This window comes from Cavia porcellus, unplaced genomic scaffold (assembly GCF_034190915.1).
Source record: "Cavia porcellus strain 051 isolate PalLab524CR breed Dunkin Hartley unplaced genomic scaffold, mCavPor4.1 scaffold_18, whole genome shotgun sequence".
In the NCBI taxonomy this organism is placed as follows: domain Eukaryota; kingdom Metazoa; phylum Chordata; class Mammalia; order Rodentia; family Caviidae; genus Cavia; species Cavia porcellus.
In genome coordinates, this window is record NW_026947501.1 from 52,533,561 (window position 1) to 52,554,624 (window position 21,064).

The window sequence follows — 21,064 nt, forward strand, 5'->3', positions numbered from 1 at the left end:
CTGAGACAGGAACTATGTAAGATAGGTGAAAACCTCTTACAGTGTCAAGTAAACAAGTGCCTTCAAACAAACAAACAAAAAACAACACCCAGAATGATAAAGCATGTCAAAGAGAAAAGCAGCCAACTGAAAGACCTGCCAATTGCTAAAGCGAAACCACTCAGGCAATAAAATAACCTGGTACGGGATTGCACCCCAAAAGAATAAAATAAATAGCCCTGAGTCCACATTGCTATAAATGACTAAATAAATAAATGGGGAGGGAAGACAAATGAGCTGTAGAGTAAGTATCCAAATAATCTATGCAGTTACCCCTCCCTCAAAGAGGTGAAGCATTATTACAACTCCTGCTCACTCCTGGGGAGACTGCACAGAGTGATTCCTCCCAAAAAACACAGTGCGGAAAGCCGAGCGTGAGACAAACCCACCTTGGCCAGAGATCAAGTCAAGGGGACAGCACGTCCCCATGATGAGGTTACGATGAGGATGGGTCCCCTTTGTGGTCACCTCCTCCAAGCTCACAACCCCAGTACAGTGATGTTAAAAAACATGAGCCTCTGGGCCTTTCAGGAATCTGAAGGTCACAGGCTTGGTGCTGCCAGACTGAACCATGAGAAGGGAGAAGACCTCAGATACAGGTGCCTGGGTCTCTGGTGACCAACATAAAGTGGAATGACAGGGCAGTGCCAAGAGTGGAGAGGACAGCACACTCCCAGGTGCAAGGAGGAGGCTGCAAGCCCACTCCATCTTGAGGCCTCTGGCTGTCCTGGGGGAACCAGCTGTTCTGACAGCAGGAGTAGGGAGGCAGCAAGAGGACAGGAGGGTCTGGATGCGGAAGTGCAGGCTTAGGCAGGAGGGTAGAGGAACACACAGACTTCCAGGGTGCTGGGCATAGCCACATTCCTCACCTTGGATGGCCATAAAACACCTCCCTGTCCAACCTCCTGTAGGAACAGAGTGGCCAACAGAAAGTGAGATGGGAACTAGGAAAGGCAGGACAGGAGCCAGTGCAGGTCATCACCTTCAGGGCAGGACTCCTGGGCCACACGAGTGACAAGATGTAAAGCCATAGGGATGCTGACAGTCTGCTTGAAGGATGCAAGCTAGGAGGCGGAATGGACACAGAGCGACCTGTCCTGCCTGTTGACAGGGGGGTCTGGCTACCCTGGCACCCACATCCGTCAGGAGAGCAGGGCAAGCGGAAGGATGAAGCAAAGACGATGTCTGATCCATCAAGAGTGGGCCCCATAGCTCCACATCTGGCCCGGTCCGTACACACAGCCTGCTTAGAGAAATGGCTATTTCTGACCACGGCCTCACAAGACTGAAAGTGAGAATCAGTAAGCCGAACTGGCTTCCTGTCCCCAGAAGAGAACCTGTGTGGCCGGGCACAAAACAGAGTCAAATAGATGGAGATAAGGAAACACAAATTCAGGGTAATGCAACCTTGGAGAAGGTGGGAGGAATATGTAGTTTCAATTGTACTTGTAACAAAATATCTCAAGCTATATTATTCTTATCATTTTCCATATAAAGTTGGCCTAGTAAACATTTTATCACTCTAAGATAAATCAAGGCACAAAGGACAGCTTCCCTCCTCCAGGAATTTGGCAAAGCCCAACTGACTAGGGGAGTCGAATGCCTAGAAATCTCTCCCAGTGCAAGGCTGCCTGCACTTGAAGGATGCAAGCCACACTGGACCACGTGAAGCTAACAAGTACATAAACCTCTTCCCGAAGCTTCGTGTAAGTAGCACCATTTTATAAGCACTGGGCCACCGAACCATTACACCTATAATCACTTCAACCTTAAGTCACTGCAGCTCTCTGAAGGAACCAGCACCCTCAGAGGTCACAGGATGATCTGGGGGCTGCTGGTGGTCAGAAGAGATGAAGTGAGGCCACAGGAAACTCCAGATGTGAGGAGGGATGCATTTGTATGTGCCAAGTGCCCGAGCTGGCACAGGGACAGCAGATGCTGACAGGCTCTGAGGAAAGCACACAGTTTCTTTCTCTCCAGGTCATTTTCAGAGTTTGACAACCCCACACCCCACTCAGATGTCACACCAGGCCCACAGTGGCCCCCCTCCTGCTCTCTTTCTGACTTTCTGTGGGGCCAGAGGTCACATTGAGGGACACTCAGTGACACCCTGGATTGGGGGATAGACATGCTAAGTGCAGGGAAGTACCACAGGTGCTCTGGTTGACTTCTGCTCTGTCAGGACGTCACTCCAAGGAGAACTGGCATGGAAAGATTGCTCGCAGTGAACTGGCAGCACACCTGTGCCACTTAGGGTCAGCCCCCAGGCACTTCTGTACCCTCGGGGCCTCCTTTTCTTCCCCTGCATAATGGGAATGGGCTGCTGCTTGGTAGCGGGCAGGGAGCCCCTGACTAGCATGCGACGGTGACAGTGGGTGCTGGTGGCACCACTCTGCCCTCCTGGTTTGGAAGGCTGGAGGAGTGCGGTGGTCCCCAACAGCCTGCTCACAGGTAAGGCGCAGGGTAAGAGCGGTATAGACTGGCAGCAGCCAGCAAATAACAAGGCGGGCTGGCTGAAGAGTCAAAGAGCCAGCACTCTGGAGGCCTGGGGTGGGGGGGACACCTTCTGCCTGGTCAGGGCTGCTGGCTGGACACAAGAGGACATGTGTGCAAATGCACTGGAGTGCGCTGGTTGCCTTAGTCATTTGCTCCTTTGTGCTGAGATCCAACAACAAACACCTGAGACCACAGGAGAAAGAAGAGACCCAAAGGACAGCAAACCCAGGCTCAGCTTGGGGCTTATAGTGCAGGGAAACCGCAGTCTGCAGGGATATTCCTAATAAGGTAAAATGACACCACAGTCCTTTCTCTAGCAAGAATCATTATAACGATGCCTGGGGCACAACTGACAGGGCACCTGATAAAAATCTACACAAGTCACTCCACCTCTCTCTAAGATGATGGCCCCATCAGGTAGCCTAGGATTAATACACAGATCCCTGACAAACCCCAGCCCAAGGCCTAGCACCTGTCAGAGGCCCCTCTATAGAGCCATCTCTCGGAGTAATCTCCCATGTGCCAAAGCAGTAACCCTGCAGAAACAGAGGGAAAGGCTTTAGGTCTCAGCTGAGGCCGTGAGCAGCAGCTAGGGTACACCACACCAGTACTTCTGGAGGGACAGAGTGGGGCAGTGATCAAGAGCAGCACTTCCTGGAGACTGCTCTCTGTCCCAGGGGGCTGCCTAGAGACAGCTTCTTGAGAAAACAGCACCCCAAGAAAGGCTAATGAGACACATACTGGGGGTGCAAGGGCCAGTTTTAGAAACATGCATAACCCATAGGACAGCTGGCACAGGTACCCTAGCTGGGGCCCTAGGGCAGGGGCCAGCCCAGGTTGGATGCACCAGGTTCCCGAGATGAGATCATCATAGGAACCAACTTAATCCAAGTCGGCCACCTAGGAACCAAGCAGACTGCTGGGCTGGGTTTTCCTTGGAAGTCACTGCCCTCTCCAGCTTCTCTGAAGCTGTTGCACATATCAGACAGTTATTAGGACCCCCTAGTGACAGCGGTCAGTTTCCCGCCATTTGGTCACACTTTCTATGTCACAAACACTGTGGGCTACATGCTATAGTAGAGATCTGTGCTTCCTGACACCCATGAGAAGACCCTGAAGCAGGGTCACAACTCTGGTTCCCAGGCTGGGACAAGCTGGTTCCAGTGATCCCATGTACAGACACCCCAATCCCATGTACAGATGCCCCGAGTGGACTACACCCTTACCTGTGAAGGCCCCATACCTAGAACTGGCCTGTACCTATGGCCCGAGGACTCACAGAAGTGAAGTGTTGTACCTGGGACATCCATGAGGCTCACAGAAACCCCTATCTGGAGCGCAGCAGATCTCATCAGCACCACCCTGCCAGACCCAGGACCCCTCCCCAAGCTCCTACAATCAGTGAGCAGTGAGAAGGCAGCCTGGTTTTGGTCAGGTGAGACCAATGAGCTAAGGTTCAGGAACAGGCAGGACAGAATGGGACTGCTGCACCCTCCTCCTTGGTCCCATCCCACCATCCACCCTTACCCACCTGACTGCCTACCTGCATGACCTCCGCTCCCCAACTGAGGCTGGTGCCCTCTTCTCAGCCACACTGGTAACCATCAAAGGACCACAGAGGCCACCACGGTTTGCTGCAAGGAAGGTAGGGAAATGCAGTCTTACCCACCCAGGAGGCATAGCCACCTAGCTCTGCCTAGGAACTAGGTGTGGTCTGCCCTTCCCTGCCAGGGCGCTAACTGGAAAGCAGCTCTGTGGGATCTGAAGAGAACAGGGCAAGGCTACTGCACTGGCTCAGCCTCTCCTGTCCTGGACTCCTTTGAGCTCCTGACACAGGCTGGTCCTGGAATGCCATACAACTGTCAAGGAACAGAAGGTTGTTATCAAAGCTCCCTGTATGCAGAAGGTCAGTCCCTGATCTCCAACAAGGAAGAGTCCTCCTTCCAAGGCCACCACCCTACTGAAGCTGAGGCCTTTGATCAGTTCAACCTGTAAGCCAGAGGCTATGATCCGAGAGGGAATGAAAGAGGGAGAGGGAGGCTACCAAGGCTTAAACACAGTGTGGCTGAGGCAGAGAAAGGAAACACCTGCAAATTAAAATGTCTAGCTTTAAACACATCCCTCTCAGACAGCAGGATCCAAAATAGCATCTTCTATTTTAGGAAATTCAAACTCAGCTCCCACTACACAGACTCCAGGTTTGGAGATCAGGGCTGCACAGTAGCAGAAGTTATGGGGCGCAAGGACTATAGGTGGCAACCAACCCAACTCCCACCCCAACCCTATTCTGAAGATCAGGACGCTGAGGCTCTCAGAGGTAATGAGGCCACTCACAGCCTGACTTCAAAGTCATCCTCTCCGTTTCTCATCCCTGCCCTGCAGCTCACCTCCCACTCAGGAGGCCTGAGCCTGTCCTCCCTCTTGCAATCATGGTCTCCTGGCCTAGAGGGAACGGCATAGCCCAGCGTGGGATGCAGGGAGAACCCTCCTCAAGCTCCCTGAGCTCCTGACCTCTGGGCTGAACAAGGACAGCCACGCCTGGGGGCCTAAATCTCTCGAGGTCTCACACTCTTACAGAGAAGTTGGTCCCCACAAGGCCAATGCTGACAGGTCCCAGCGATATCAGGCAGGAGAGAGATGATCACAGCCAAACAGGTCTAGACGGGAAATGGAGAACTTGGTCAACCCCCTGCCATCAGGCTAGTCTAGGAACAGGGTGTCTGAGACCTCAAAGAAAGCAGTTGTGAAGCTACTCCTGGTGCAGTCACCTGCTGTGTCCTGGATCTACAGGTAGTGGCTTCCCCAATCTAGGCAAAAACTTCAGGCTGGCCACCAGAACTGCTCAGGACAAAGGGCCAAGAGTGTGCCTGAAGCGGGCAGTGTGGCCTCCCCTAGCATCAGAATTAGGAGCACAGCCTCTGCAGCCAGGTCACGAAGGCTCCAATGCTGCATTGCCACACAACCAAGTTACACCCAGCCTTTAACCTGAGGCTCCTGGGTCTCCCGTCTGTGCTGTGGGCACCCAGAAGCATCTCTCTCATTAAGTGGCTATAAAAGCTATAAGTTTAATCTCTGTAAACGTACCCTGCACACAAGAATGTTAGGTAGGTTTCCGCTGCTATTGGTACTGACACTAGAGCTAAGTCGATCTGACAGTCTCAAGACGGTATAGGCTCTTCTAACAGAAAAAGAAACTCTAGAAACACTCAGGCCAACAGGTCAGCCAGGAAGGGGCTGTAAGTAACCAGGGAACAGGGATAATTTACAGCAGGAAAGAGGCCTGGATGACAGCCAATTATCTATTAAAAGCACAAACTAGGCCTCCTGTCCTCCTGAGCCAGGAAGAGAGGGGTTGGAGGGCCCTTTGAGCATTTCTAAATTGCCTGCTTTGGTCTCCCAGAGTGCTGGGATTACCACCCGGGCCCAAAAAGGGGTACAGCATAGAGTTTTAAAGGGCTCTCTTGACAAGTAAACCTGAGGTCACCAGGCTGCCCTTCTGGCCGATCAACCTGCCCAGCACCCTGTGCACCACACCCGTAGGCTGTTTCTGAAGGACAGGAGGCTCAGGGCTTAGGCGTGCCCTCCGCCTGCAGTACCCAGCCTGTTCTCATCTGCTTGCCCTTTCCCTGTTGTGAGGCCAATCTTGGCTGTTAGCCTGATCGCAGATTAGCAAAGCCACTCTCTGGGTGTGCTGTGATGGTGTTTCCAGACACAATTGACCTGCAGGACAGCAACTTGAGTGGGGTGATCATCCTGAATGTGGGAGGCACCGTCCAGCAGAGTGGGAACCCAGATGAAGCAAATCAGGGGGACGCTGCCTACATGGGCCCTCCAGCTGCCTCTCTGCTCTGGTTACCACGAGGTGAGGGTGGCTTAACAGCACAGCTGACCCAACAAAAATGCTTCCTCCTTCAAGCTGCTTTTCTCAGGTATTCTGTCACAGTGAGGAACGCTAATGCAGACTTCATGACCAATTTCAACAGCAATTCATCAGTGACTCGTTCCCTTTCATCCACATGGGAATAAACTCCCTCTGTTCTTTGCGACACAGTTGCCTTTGTGGCCCTAAGGGAAAAAATCCTTTTAATTCCTTATAAATCTTTGTCTCCTGGCTCCTAAGCAGAAGGGATTAAACCATCGTCCATGTGAATACATGGGCTCTGGGCACAAAGCCGGGCCATTAAAGGAGACCCAAACGAGCTGCTACTGAGTGAGACAAAGAAGCATGAAAACCAGTGCGGTAGGTATCCCCACTACCCCAGAAGGGTTTGGTGTAGGAGCTAAGCTATTTTACAGGAGCTTTTTACAATAATATTGACTGCTTAAAAAAGGGAGAGCGAGAGAAGGAGCTAGGCGTATAAAATCATGAACCTGGCCTTCCTGCATCTCCCTTAGGCTGAAGGGAGGGTGAGGGGTGCAGAGGTTGCAGGCAGCTGTTTGGAGGGTCTGTTGCCTCCCACTGTCTCAGGATAAGTGAGCTGGTCCCAGCTTGTTCTGGGTCTCATTTGTCATGGCCTGGCAGGAGTCCCTGGACAGGTCACAATGTGAGGATGCCTGCAGGGTGAAGGGCTTGCCTCCTACAGGGCTCCTCAGATCTCCTCAGAGCCCAGAGGACACCTACAGCTAAGGTATTTCTACCACCAACAACCTCTAACCAGAAATGCTTCAAGACATCCTGCTATGTGAGTCAAGGCTTCGAGACAGCCTCACCAGGCGCACCACAGACACCAAAGCCCTCATCACAGGCACCCCGCTGCCCACCCCGCCCCTTCTGGGGATCCCTCCCACATGGCACCCAGAGGAAAGGAGGCTCAGCCTGGCCCCAGATCCAGCTCTGGCACTAGCTGAAGCCAGGAAGGTGGACAAGTCCTCAGTTCCTGCTTCCAAAACAGGAGGAGCTCCAGCCCTACCGTCACTTCCCCCTGCCTTCAGTTGCTCTGGCTGAGGACTTCTGAATTCGCAGGACCCTCCACCAACCAGCATGAGCCTGGACTGCAGGGGGTGACACAACGTACTCTTGGGCCTCTCCTCAGGGAGGTGTCATCTAGAGACAGAGCAGCCCATGAAGACAAGCTGTCCAAGGGGGATACGTCTTCAGCTGACATGGCCGGAGCAGCATGATGCCTTGGACTTGTGCCAACTCACCTCTTCCTGCAGGCGCAGGCCCTCCCCCTGGACTCCATTTCCACCTTCCCCACAGACCCCTGAGAGCAGGCCCACCGCTGGTGCCAAGGATCTGTCACTTCAGTCCTGCAGGGGCCTCTGAACAAGGTCAACAATATTGTGGGAGGCTTGACATTTATGGGACACTCAATAAATAAGGGAAAAGAAGGCCTGCAAGGCAACAGGGTCAGCGCACACGCTCCTGCATCCACTTAGCAGACGTTCCAGGTCCTGTTGCAGGGTCACTCACCTTCACCCCTCAGCATACAAGACACACAGACGGTTTCACACAATATTCTGCACACATACAGGTACCACAGAAACCGCAGGTGTAACTTCAAGCACACACTACCACCTGTTATCTATTTTAATTCTGCACTTCTCCAACAGCTTGGTGATACTGCCATGTTCTAAAATGAAAAAAACAAAAAATTCTGAAAGCCAAAAAAAATTCAACCCTATAGGATCAGCCATTCTTTTCCCCAACACAGAACAAATAATAATAACAATAATAGTAATAATAATAAGGAACTGGTATTTCCCAAAGAATTCAGGTTGGGCCATCATTCATTGTAGCTGTCCACAGTGAAGCCACAGTGAGCCATAATGAGGCACACACACACGTGCATGCACACACTCACACACAGTCACAAACAGGCAGGTCCATGAAAACTATTTTAGTGTGACCACAAATCAAAAGAGCTTGGTCCAGGCTGTCCTGATTCTGCAGCTACAGGTCAGTAAAGTTGTGGCAAAAATACAACTGCATGAAAATCTACTCAAAGAAGGCAGTGAACGAAAGAAACATCACTGAGCCACAGCTGACCCAAGGTAGCCCAAAAAGTGATCGTCCAACTGGCCACCTCTCCTTCCTCTGATCCTGGTGCCAGAGCCCTACCCAGCAAAGCTCCCTACAAGGGGCTCAAGAGCAGTGGGCCTTGCCTCCTGGTGCAGGGCAAGAGGCTACTCAGGATGCGGACCATACCCTCCACTCATCTAGGCTAGAGCACGCAGGCAGATCTCCCTCCACACAACAGGGGCTTGGTGCCATTCAAGCCTCCAGCTGGGGAGGCACCAGATGACAGAGCTGCTCCTGCACTGGGTATCTTCAACCCCAGCTCCTTCCAGTGCACCACGCAGGCCAGATCTCCACTTCTCAAAGGGCACATCTCAGTAAGTAGAAAAAAGGAAAAGAAAGAAAAAAGGAGAAATCTGGGCAGGCCTTAAAGAAGCCATCAGTCCCTGTAAGGGTCAGTGAATTACCTAACAGCCTCGGCTTCAATGCTTGAGAGGAACATGCACTTCAAGTCCAAGTGCAGTCTGCCAAAGCTGCTGAACCACCGCTGAAAACAAAAATCAAACAAAGGCCTGAGTGCAAAGGCTTCAGGTTCAATCCACATGGCAAGGGAGAGGTTATAAGTCCTAAACTCTTAATGAAAAATGAAGCAACTGTTACTCCCAAGGAGAAAGTAGGGCTTCTCCCATAGTAGTCCCCTTTCCCTAGATCCCCTTTCTTGCACTGGAGTGCTGGCTGTACCACACACCAAGATGGCAAAGTCCTGGCCAGGTCACTTCTGCTACAAACACAACTGCTGATTGCTCTGCAAAGGGTGAATGTGCCAACAGCTGCCTGGGCATCAAGGCCTGGTGTGACGGCCATCCAATGCCAACATCATGGTTTGATGATGACAGCAACCAAGAGACAGCAACCAAGCTGCCATGGCCCAGACAGCTGGGCGGGAGGGGCGGAGAGTGGCCATGTTCGGTCCAGCTGCCAGGATGGGCCAAGGAAGAAGGCAACACTTGAGCCGAGACTACAGAAGCTTTGAGAGCAAATGAGCCAGGTGAAGGAAAAGTTGCCACAAAGGAGGACCAGGCAGGCTAGCAGCCGTGTGCAGGAGGGAGTGGGAGGGTGGATGTGGAAGCTCAATGATGTCAGGGTAAGGGTAGAGACCAGTGACATTGGGGGCTTCAGGAGACAGTAGGAAATCACAGTTCAGGATAGGTCAGCAAACTACAGTACAGGGGCCAAATCCCACCCACCACTTGTTCAGCAAACTAGAGTACAGCCATTTGTCTACACACTGTCACAGAGTGCTTTTGTGCCTCCATAGCAGAGCTGAATACTGCTGCAACAGAGACAATACAGCCCATAAAGGCTAAAGAGTCACTAGCTGGCTCTCTGTAAAAAATGTGGACCACCTGCTCTAGGAGAATACACTAAGTGCCAAGCACTCCTGATGGCTCCCGAGAGTGTGGTGGTCGGAATTCCAGGGCCCGCAACCGTGGTGGGACATCTTCCATCCAGCCGCATGCTGCTGTGTCAAGGTGGTGGAACCAGGGCTGCAGTTCTATCAGGCAGGACCACAAAGGGAGTGAGGGTCAGGGAGATTACCGGTGACATCCCTCCCTGACCCTTTCCTATCAGTCATGACCCAGCCTCTGTTGCTGCCTTGAAACCCACCCAGGTGCCCTGCATCTCATCTTTACAGCCTCTGGAGGTGCAGGGCCCTAAGGCCCTGAGGTTCACATTTAGTAAATGGCACAGAGCCATGAGGTCAGGCCAGATTGGAACCACATCCTGAGTCTCCACCCAGGCTATAACACAGCATTGCCAAACTGTAAAGGGATGAGTGTTGCCACTCCCCACCCCAGGTCACAGGGACTGCCTTGGGAGGCATAGTGAGCCTGGGTTTCTGCTTCCCAAAACCCCAGAAATCCAGATGGTGGCCAGGGTGGAGAAAACTGCAAACCTTCTCTCACCTTCCGGCTCCCTCCCACCCCAACCACCCCCTTCCAGGCTGTCTGGCTCATCCCGGCTCTGGGGTTATCCTAACCATGGCCCTGGGAGGCCTCCTGGCTTGGGTTCTTTCTGGCTCTCAGGAGATCCACCTCTGGCCTCAGCTGGAGCCAGGACACTGCTGTGAACCACAGGACTGCTACCCTTCACCCAGCAGGGGGCTACTTTTCCTTCCCAAATTCAAGCCTTCCTGGACTCAATATCAACAGAACCCCCAGAGAAGATAACCCACAGGCCTCAGGACCAGAAATGCTATTCACCAGCCACACATTGCACTGCTTTATTCAGGCTAGGGTTTTATTCGCCTTCCTTCCTTCATCTCCTTCCCACATTAGTCATCTTCTAGTACTGGGACAAAATACCTGACATGTGTGACCTGGTTTCATAGGCTTCAGCCCACAGTCCATTGCTTTAGGTCTGAGGTGAGGTAGAAACTTACTGGCAGGAGGGTGTGGCGGAAGAAAAGCTGCTCACCTCATAGCAGCCAGGAAGCAGAAAGAGAGGAAAACACCAGAGGGAGAAGACAGCCCCGGACAAGAACACACCCTTCCAGGCTATGTCCCCGTGACCTAGTCCTCTAGCCAGGCCCCACCTCCTCACCACACAGAGACTCTTAATCCATTGAGGTTGGAGCCTGTGATCTAAGCGCCTTCCAAGAGCCCCTGAACATGAGCCTCTGGGGGACTCTGTTCATCTAAATCAGAACACTTCCTCTGGTGACACCTTTAAATTTGTGTTTTCTTTACTGAGACATCAAAATTGGGGTGGCTAAGAATCTCACCTTCTTATCACTAAACCTCAGCAGCTCACAATTATTCCACTGGGATTTACCCAGAGTTATTTATTATCTATGAAACTAGATCATGGTTTTCACTGCTTTGGAAAGCTAAGCACCATAAATAACTGCAAAATTCAGATCTGTAATTCCACAAAGATGAGGCTGAATTTATGGACCATTCAAAATGGGCCGTATTCTTTTTTTTTTTGGTACCAGGAATTGATCTTAGGGCCTTGTGCTTGCCAGGCAGGCTCTGGGCTGCTGAGCTACATCTCTGGCCCCAAGGAGCTGCACTCTAAAGGCTCATTTAGAAGTTATCTGGAGCTGCATGTGAGGGCACACACCCATAATCACAGAACCCGCAAGTATGGAGCAAATACTTCAAAAAGAGACACAGAGAAAGGTTCTCATAGAAAAGAACAGACAGACACTGTCACCCGCATGTCCCTTCCTCTCACTGCTGGGGTTTGATGGCTGGTCTATCCCGGCACAAGCCCTACTTGGTACATGGATAAGAGACAGTTTCGTGTCTGAAAAGACCTCTGACTGCTGTTGTGCCACTGTCTGGTGGGGTCTCTGAGCCTCCACGCTCGTGTTTGTAAGGCAGGACAGGCACTTGCCACTCAGGGTGCTCAGAGGATTCCAGGAAGCAGCACAGCACAGCACAGCACCCAGCACCCAGTGAGGATTTAAAACCTTGGGGACTGAGTCCTGAGACAGGAAATGTCTGTCACTCTTTCAAGCCACAGGCATACAATGAGTACTCCAAAGGGTTAAATTAAAACACATGGTGAAGGAAGGTCTCTCCTATGCCACTGCAGGGAGAGTAGGACACAGACAGAGGACAGCAAGGTGCACAGGACAAGTCTGGATACATGGTCAGCACCAGAGGGAACCTGAAGCCCAATAGCCAAGCCAGTACCCTAAGGGCTGGGCAGATGCCAGCACTGAGGCAGAAGGAGAAGCCATGTGCTACCAGGAGCCCATGGGTGGCACAGGGACAGAGGAGGAGGCCCTGTACTCTATGCAAGGAGACAACAAGGCCTCCTATCTCCTTCAGGGCCACCAACTAAAGGACTCCACTGACCTGTGATCACCACCTGAGGGACTTCAGGGACCTTGGTGACCTGTCACCATAAGCTGAAGCAGAAAGAGATAAAAAGGATGAACCAAAGAGACAGAACAGATTTGGGAGCACGAATTACTATGAATTTTCATCATGTTGTTTATAATACACACATATATACCATATACACATATTTATAACTGAAGACTAGTTTTCCTTCCACTGTATTTTATAATGATTTTTTATAATCTCTGTCCTTACTCTCACACCCTAGGGCAGGAATTCTACTGGACTGCCTGGGAGTCATTCAACAAAAGAGTTGACAGCCAAGCATAATGGGACAGCCCTGTACCTCCAGCTCCTCCAGAAGCTGAGGTTGGAGCATCAAAAATTTGAGGTCAGCCTGGGCAACATAGCAAGACTCTCTCTCAAAATAAAAAACAAAATGGTTGGGGATGCAGCTCAGTGAAAGAGCCTCCCCAACATCCAGGTTCGACCCCGAGGACCACAGAAAAGTAAATAAATGCACTGATTCTTTCGGGCAGGGACATTGTCTATTCTGGCCTTGCCCATGTAACTTCTTAGCTGGGTCAAGAACTCAAAGGAAATGAGAACCCCACAAAGACTTCTGCTGGGCCACCCATGCCCACCATTAAACCCATGTGATCCTAACTCTCTCTCTTCGTGGCCTGAAGGTTGTTCATGGTTGATACACAAATGAGGAGGCAGCAGCTGTCCAATGCCACTTGGCCTAGTGAAACTATGATTCACTTGTTCAGCAACCCTGTCAGGGGCAAGGCCCAGCCCGACCCAGAAACTCTTATGCTTTTCAGATCAATGTAACAACATGGAAAAATGACAGGTGTTTGACTGTTTATCAAGAGAGTGCCCAGCAGTATCACAGTATCCTACCAAAAAGGGACAGAGAGGGGAAAGAGAATGGCTTGTGCTGGGTCTCAGCATCTTGCCGTGTCTACTGTATGTTAGACAGGAGAGTCCTCATGAGGCTGCTGTGAGGTGTGGCAAGACAAATGACACCATGCTCATGTTCTAATCCCAGCAGCCAGTGAGCTACTCCCCTTCCCCTAGTAGCAGGGACTGAACCCAAGGCCTTCACGCTGAGCTACATCTCCAGCCCTTTTTCATTTAGTGTCTCACTAAGCTGCCCAAGCTGTGATCTTCCCGCCTCAGTCTTCCAAAGTGCTGAGATCACAGGCGTGCACTGCCACACCTGACTTGTGAGCTATCATTTATGGCAAAGACAATCCAGATGAACTGAGGATCTCAAATGTGGGGATTATTTCAGATTATCCTAGTAGGCCCTGAATGTCTTCACAAATGTTCTTATAAAAAAAGAAGGCTGAGATTTCAGAGAGAAAAGAACAAATTCATATAACAGCAGCATAGGTCAACAGACACAAAGTTATGGAGCTGACTCTGAAGATGGCAGAAGGAAGACGGGGTGGTTAGAGTGGAGTGTCTATTTAAGATTCCCCTTGGGATCTGCCTGGGGGACTGATGGCATGCTGGGGTGGCTCATGGGGGCATGGCTTTGGCATCTGTGTTGGGCCCCAACCCCTCCTTTCTAGCACCCATTCTCTGTTCTGCTTCTCAGCTGCCATGCACTGAGCGTCTCTGCTCAGCTGTGACCTGCCATCATGCCGTTCCTGCCTTCGAGTCCCTTTAACACACGAGCCAGATTAAACCTATCCTCTTTTAAGTTGTGGGTGTCAGGTACTGTGCCCAGCAACAGGAAAGCTGAGTACTATATGAGCTAAGGAACATAGGCAGCCACCAAGCCACAAGGGGCAAGGGATGTATTTTCCCCTCAACCTCCTGAAGGGAACACAACCTCCCCAATACCTCAAAATCCACTCACTGACATCCACTCTGGACTCCTGGCTTCCAGAAGGGAAACAAACACATTTCTGTTACTTTAAACTGCCAAGTTGCTAAGCAACCACAGGAAGTGAATGCAGGACACCAAATGGGAAGCTAGTTTGATGCAATCAACACACTGCCCAGTGCAGGGAAGAAACTCTCGAAATCCCCACTGAAAGGCAGATGCTGTCACCCTCTCTGGACCACAGAGGAAAACCACAGCCTCATGCTGGAAAACAAGCTCAGAGCATTCCTCACTGATACACCTATACACAGGGTGTCTCACTTGATTCTGTCCTAAAAAGGAATGTTTCTGAGGCTGCGCAAACTCAGCTCGCCCCACAGAAATGTGATTTTTGCCACATTTGTCTTAAACACCAACACAACTAATTCCAGTATCTCATGGTAGGACTTGTGCTGAGACCTCGAGGACTAGACAGTGGGCTACGAGCTGGACCACTCACTCGAATACATATGGCAGGAGCCCTTCTCAGTTAACGGAGAAGCTAGCGCCAGCTTCCTGGTGTAGGACCTGCAAGCTCCGCCCTGCCAGGGCCAGTATGGGCAAGGGGCAGCCTGGCAAGCAAAGAGTGCTAGTGTCTGCCCCTCCAAATTGCTTCTCAGCATCTCTTTACATAAGATTCTTCTCTCTCCTCCAAAGTCCTCTTCTGATTTCTTCAGTCCTGGTTCCATGTGCTCAGCCTCCATTTTCCTCCTCCTTCCTCCTTGAGAGTGAGTTCAAGTGTTGAAACCCACTGGGTGTAATAATTCCACTTCCTCCAAGTTCTCATCCTTGCCTGCCTGTGCAGACTGCAGCCTCAGGTTCCTCTGGGTTGCTTGGTGGACAAGGACCCACAACCCCAGTGACCCTTCTGCTCTACCCTCCTCTATTTCCACTGGTTTTGGTGTCAGGGCCGTGCTGTCCCCAGGGCCCAGCTCTCTGAGCCCACCCTCTTCCCCAGCCTGCACATGATCTGGTGGCGGTCCCTTCCACCAAGCCACTACAGCCAGCAGCCACAAAGGGCCCAGGGTGGAGCCTCAAAACCTCAAGAGCATTTCAAAGAAAAATGAACAGAAAGCAGCACCCTATCTTCCTCCTAAAAGCTGCCATCTTTCGGCCCTCTGAGCTGGCTTCCTACCAGGACTAGGTTCATTCAGGGGAGACCTGCAGCCACCACCAGCTAGTTCTCATGACCAGGCATGGAAGGTGATGGCTGGTGTGCATAGAGTAAGCCATGGCCAAAGCAAGAAGGGACACCTCAGGACTCCTTAGCCACTGGCAGTGCACACGGCTGACCCCAGGCCAGTGTCTAGAGTCTTCTAGACCTTCACCTGCACACAGAGCCCCAAGGCTCTGCTGTCCTGTCCCCCACAGGAGCCTTATACCTCTGACTCTGTGGGAGGTGATCCTGCACTGCTCTCCAGCACATCCCCAGGGCCAGCTCCCACACACTAGCTTCCTCTGTGCTCCCAAACTACTTATGACAAATGTGAACGAGCATGGGCACATTTACTCTGGGAACTCCTCCATCCTAGTCCTTGGAACAGACCTCACAGCAGTCTTCTGTCTCCATGACTGTCCCAAGTGACCTAATGTGACACACTCTACCTGGGATAAAGCATGAGGCCGGCAGCCAAAGGTGACCATCCCACACAGCTCTATAAATACTCACAATGCCTTCACCCAGGCCATCCTTGGCACACCGGGAGGGCATGGCCAGAGCCATCTAGGCCAGGTAGCATCAGAGCTGGAAGCCCATGCACTTTGGTCTTGGCTGTCAGAGGGGGTCCCTCCAGGAAACCACCTGCCCTCACTCCCACGGCTTGGCCCTGAGGGGGAGTGGGCGGAGGACAGCCCCTAAGGGTCCCTGCTCTTGAAGGTGGAAATCAAGGACAGCCTAGACCAGCCTCACTCAGGATGCAAGGGGTTAGTTTATAGGATCTGTGCATAATGAAAAGGTGATATTTCAAGGTTTGTTACAAATAGTATCTATTAGCTGCTCTCCACCATCCAAAGGAAAAGTTACAAAGAGGAGCTTCCAAATGTCATCTAGGCCTGCTTACTCCTTCCAGCCAGGGTGAGGCTCAACCTGCCAGAGCCCGGAGCCCAGAGTGGCCAAACGCTTTCAAGGAGCTGACATAGGCCACACAGATCTTGAGCATACCAGTAGAGGGATGCAGAGCACAGCCTGGCCGGGACAGGGCATGTGTCTGACAATGGAACGAACACTCCTCAGCTTCCAGAGACAGACGGTAAGCAGGGAGGTGAGGGGTGCCAGGACTAGATCGCATGAGCCGAGGGTGCTGAATGATTTGTGACACATACATTCATCTGCTAGCACATACGTAGAGTCTTGAGAAGCCCATGGCACCAGTGTCCCCAGAGAAAGAATCCAAGTGGCTAAGACTGGGGCAAGAGACAGACTTTACCACATCTGCTGTACCTTAAAATTTTTAAGCCATGCTAATGTTGCCTATTAGAAAGATAAAATAAAAGTAGAATGTTACCAAATTTGTCTAATCAAGCTAAGCACTGAGAGGGTTTAAGAATTTCTACCAAGTGACTTTAGTATAGAGCCACCAACAAGAGGGCACAGGACGTCAAGGGGCTTCCTCTGGGGCAATATCACCCTACGGTGAGGGATCTAAGGGACGGCCACCTCCCCTGCTCTCCGCCCTTCACTGCTGCAGCTCCTCCTGGGTCCCCTTCCCCTGCTACGTCACCATGTGAACAGGCTCACAAAGCACAGGCTACGAGTCAAGCAGTGCTGGGACCTCAGAGATGGAGGGTCACAAGACAAGCCCTCCCTTATCCCTTAACACAACCAGACGACCAGTCCTGATCACTGCGGCCAGGCTTCCTCTAGTCTGCACCTCACACATCGCACAGGTTACAAGAAGAGCTGGGCTCAAACAGAGGTGGGGCCCACCGAAGCTGCCCAACCAGCTGCATTCCAGAAGGCAGAGCCCAGGGGCAGCTAATTGCTGCTGCTGCCTCTACGAGCTGGGTTTCTGGGGTTCTCTACACCCCAGTGCTTCCTCTTTCTAACAGCTGACACACTACTTCATGGCGGCCGTGGAGAGGGCAGAACATCCCTTCTCAGCACTGGCTTTCATGTCTATCACTTCCCAGACAGGGCTCTGCCTTCAAGAACACGAGGCCAGGGATCCCTGGCTGGTGCACAGGATCTGTCGCCACACATGGCTCAGTGTGTTGTGGTGCTCATCTGTGGAAACATCCCAAATACGGACAGGAATCTGAATCTTGGTCTGCAAATCCACAAAGCTGGGTGGTTAGAGCACAGGTAAAACAGTATTGCTACCTGAGAAGGATCTTCTTAAACCATGAAAGAACCAGGGAGTGGCTTCTGTCATTCAAAATAATAATAAAGATGACCTCAGGCAAGGAGGAGCCCGCCTTTCTTGGTGCCACCATATTTTCAGATTTCTATTTATCTTTCAGTACTTGCATCCATTTGCACATGTTCTCATGGGAGAAATCTATTACAATTTGATAAAACTAAAAAAACAAAACCCCAAGCAAGATGACTAGTCCCCAAGGGGTGACACCTTCTGACCCAGAGGAGCAGAAGCGGCCCCCAGGTTTTCTCAGCAGCTAGGTGGCCAGCTAATGTGCTAATGTGCCAAGGACACAAAAGGTCACCACCTATGATAGGCACAGCAGGACAAGGTGACATTTTTTATTTTAGGATGATGACCTACTGGGGCAACAGGTGTAGCACGGGGCCCTGGTCTCAGCTCACCCTCTTCAGGGAAATTGAAGCCCAGCTTGACCTCTCGGAAGCAGGCTGTCATCTCAGAGAAGCTGAGGCCACGGCAGAGTGGCTCTGTCATTCATTCATGCCATAGACACTGATTATGCACCTATATATTATGCCAGGCACTGTGAGACACTCTGGAGATACACAAAAAAGTGAGCAACTGTCCCTGCCTTGAAGGACACCTAAGTCTTCTAACACCCTAGATCCACAGTGCTCATGGGGATGTCCCCCAGAGAACGCTGGCAATCTTCACACTTGTGCGTGACACTGTGGGTCACCACATTCCCTAGGAAGTGCAGTGCAGCAGAATCAACACCCAGAAAGACTTCCCCTGCCCCTTAGAGAATTACTGTTAAGGAGTCATATACCAAGGAAGTCAGGGTACAAGGGTTCCCAAAGCCAGGCGCAGGCGAGCTGGTGACTCAGCATTGTCCACCAGCCTTTTGGGGTGCCCCAGCAGGTCGCTGCACTTTCATGTTACCTTTTGGCGCTGACCCCCATCCTGCTGATAACCATTCTCTGAATCTCACTAGGAAAACTGTGCTGTGCACCTTCTCTCAGACGTGGACCAGGACACAGGGTGCTGACTCCACCAGCAGCAGTGACTGCTGGGCTAGAGGTGAGCACGTTTCCCTGGGTCAGTCCAGACCTGCGCCATCCAGTCTGTTACCCGAGGGAGCAGAGGTCCCACAGACAAAGCTCTGCTTGAGCACTCTGTGAGCCTGATGTTCACACCTGTTCCATGCTTCATGGGTACTCTGATTGCGCTTATGGCAGAAGTCACTCAAAATCAATAGTCTAGGGTGGTCACCAAGTTGAATTCAGGCGCTTGCCAAGTGCCCATGATGTGCGTCTCTGACACAACCAGGACCAGCAGCCACAAAATGTGCTGAGAGCCTCTTCCACAGTGGGCCAAGATTCTGACAATGCCCACCTCCTACACCCCTCTCCCTGCTGAACTCTAGCAATGCAGCCTCCTCTTTTAAGGGATGAAGAGGAAAGAGGGAAATCAGATCCGCTTCCAACCTGGCCTTGGCCTTTATTTCTGAATTCATGCTGCACACCTAGGTATCCCAAGAGCCTTTATTTGCTCTGGGAAAAAAAAAATGCAGCATCCATTCAGCAGGGCCAGCCAACCTCAGGACAGCAGAGGAAGCAGGAAGCGAGCCCCAGCAACGCCCAGCCCTGCGCACCTGTGAAGGGATAGGGAAGATATCCAATGAATTTACAAGGAAGCTCCACTCAGCAAGAGATTTCTCTCCCAGAATGAGAAAAATGATACGTTTTTACTGGGAAAGAAATGGCTAGCAAAACAGACACCAGAAGCTCATCACTAGCTTGGGCATGAGGCTGGGAATTTAGCTCAGTGGCCTAAGCAACTGCCTGGCAAGCCTGAAGTCCTAAGTTCAATACCCGATACCACCAAAAAAAAAAAAAAACAAAAACTAGCTTGGGCGCTGCATGGAGCAATGATCCATACTGGGGATACCAGGAAAGATCTCATATCCATTTGTAGACAGTTAGTAGCCACTCCCACGATACGGAAGGTAAGAAAGGGCTATTTGATGATTTGAACCTTTTTTAGAAGTTAAAAAAAATTCAGAGGCTGGCAAAAATAGTTATTACAGATTAGCAAAATTTCCTTATGAGCTTTGAAGACAGCCAGAAAGTTCCTTGTTTGAGAGGCACAAATTCAGGAAGTGTTTCCCTACCAGGATTCTTGAGTAATGCACGTGTCTCCTGCAACAGCAGGGGCTTCCAGCCTGGGAGGCAGTGACTTGAGCAGCTGGCCTGGTCATTAGGCACCAGGAAGACCAAACTCCTCCCAATCCCTTCGTGTGCCTCAGGAAGACCACCTTCAGACTTCAGGAACTGCAAGCATTTATACTTTTAAAAAGGCAAACATCCCAGAGAGACACATTTGACTTCACTGCCATCTAGAATAATCTGGCCATTGAATTCCTTCCCTCTGACAGTGGACATGTGGGGATGGCCCCCTGAAAGGAAACTCCAGACGACACGGGATAGAGGCAGGATGGAGGTGTGACCTCTGTCCAGCTGAGAAGGTGGCCTTCTCCACACTATGGACTGGAGCTGTCTGCAGGCCTTACAGCGAGCTGAGGGGCCAGCCTCTCTGGAGGCCACAAGAAGAAGCTGTCTCCCTAAGGGAGGGTCCCTCCACTCTGGGTCGCCCTTGGCTTATAGTATCTCATCCCTGAGCCCTCACCTAGACCTCTGTCTCTGCCTGAAATTCCCCAGCCCACATAGCCCCTTTCGTTCTAAAAACACACTTCATACAAGTCCAGGAAAATACCAAAGATGTTTGAGCTAGAGTCCAAATTCTCTCTGTCTCTGTCTCTGTCTCTGTCTCTGTGTCTCTCTCACTCAGCTGTACTGAGTAGGTTTGAACCTAGGACCTTCACACTGAGTTACATTCCCAGTCCCTTGGTTTTTATTTTGAGAAAGGATCTTGCTAAGTCATTGAACTCAGGCCAAGATCTTCTCGTAGTGGGATTTGTGTGTGTGTGTGTGTGTGTGTGTGTGTGTGTGTGCAGTACAAGGGAGGACTTCATACCTGCTAGGCAAGTCAAATGGTCTACCACCGAGCTACCCCCTAGCCCAAGCCTGGTGTGCCTGGTGTTTGGAAGGCCCGTAAGCTGGCTATACTGCAAGCCACCATGCTAGCTAGAGACAAGGCCCTGGACTTCACCCATGGCAGGACACAGGCTCTGCATGCCCACTTTCACATCGGGGACAGGAAGGACAGATGCCTAGCCTGACCCGCCCTCTTTTCTTCAGTTTCTTCCGTGACATACAGGTACATCTAACCCCGACAAACTCATCACTCCCCACTTACACCCCATGGCACAGAAGTCAGCACCTGAGAATGCTAGGAAGTAGATAAGGACGGATACTCTCAGATGCCAGCTTGGTAACACACCCACTTTCCAGAAGGCATTTTCAAACTTACCCTGGGCTTCGGGTTAGGGCAAATACATTCTCCTAAGATCTTTTCAGCATAGTGAGATTCATTTTGATATAGAGTTATTTATAAAATA

General features: G+C 51.3%; 1 protein-coding gene across 13 annotated transcripts in view; it reads right to left on the minus strand.

Annotated features, from left to right (window-relative positions):
- Inpp4a (inositol polyphosphate-4-phosphatase type I A) overlaps positions 1 to 21,064 on the minus strand; it is a 117,753-nt gene that overhangs the window by 84,050 nt on the left and 12,639 nt on the right. The window contains exon 2 of one of the 13 annotated variants that reach the window (XM_063229899.1): positions 4,079 to 4,169. The exons of the other annotated variants lie outside the window; for them this stretch is intronic. The gene's annotated coding sequence lies outside the window, so the exon portion shown is untranslated. The remainder of the gene's footprint in view (positions 1 to 4,078; positions 4,170 to 21,064) is intronic. 13 annotated transcript variants of the gene reach the window in all.